At 46.4% G+C, this 865-nt stretch overlaps 1 pseudogene; it reads left to right on the top strand.

Annotated features, from left to right (window-relative positions):
* The first annotated feature begins 209 nt into the window (after positions 1-209).
* LOC125998465 (uncharacterized) lies at positions 210-386 on the top strand (annotated as a pseudogene).
* Positions 387-865: the final 479 nt, after the last annotated feature.

Below are 865 nucleotides of genomic sequence, written 5' to 3'. Positions count from 1 at the left end.
GTGGACTATAGTGCATTTTTTCAGGCACATTAAATAGTTTTGCCTATGGGTTGTGTACTGTTACCTGAAGTCAGGGTTTTAAACCAGAGATATCAGTGTTCTATATAGGACAGAAGGTATTCCAAGAGAATATCCCAAACGGCCTTGGATGGATATAATAAACTTTAGGTCATTCATATTGATGAAACTGACCTCAAAGAGGTGAATTAAAATTTTAAGCAAGGGAGATACCATGATCATGATACCCTGATCACTAAGGTGGTTTCCCCAGGGTGAGGCTTACCCATTGCACTCCGAGTGTGCAGACCCCTGCGATTTCCCCAAATGTGGGAAACTCGACTGCATAATTTGTGGTAGTTGGGGGACTGCGTTTGTGCTCTCCCCTGGAAAAAAAAAAGAAAAAGTAATTTAAGCCATCAAGCTTTTCTATGTAGGAATGCTTGCTGAGATAGTTCCCTTTGCATTAACAATATACCTTATCAAATATGTTTATATTTAGTGATAAAAAGGAATATACCATAGAGGATCTGTCCAGGAAGAGATTTATTGGCATCTACCAAAATCCTACTTCTTGTGAACTTGGACATAGTGGAGGGTAAATATAATAAAAAGAAGTGAGGTGATAGAGACAAGTGTTAGAGGTCTTGGGCACTTTTGTGTATAGAAGTGAAGCAAATGGACACGTGGACGACCCGCAGCCGCCAGCCACCCTGCGCGCGACCCCCCCCCCCCATAGACTGCAGAGGCCAGCCGCGCCAACGGGGAGTAGGGACCCCCGGCGTCCATGGTGAGTGCACTCTTTTAGGGCGCTCACAGGTGGACGACCCGCAGCCGCCAGCCACCCTGCGCGCGACCCCCCCCCCCA

Source organism: Suncus etruscus, chromosome 20 (genome assembly GCF_024139225.1).
Source record: "Suncus etruscus isolate mSunEtr1 chromosome 20, mSunEtr1.pri.cur, whole genome shotgun sequence".
Classification (NCBI taxonomy): Eukaryota; Metazoa; Chordata; class Mammalia; order Eulipotyphla; family Soricidae; genus Suncus; species Suncus etruscus.
Note: the sequence above shows the minus strand (reverse complement) of the source record. Positions and strands in the feature narration are given on the sequence as shown.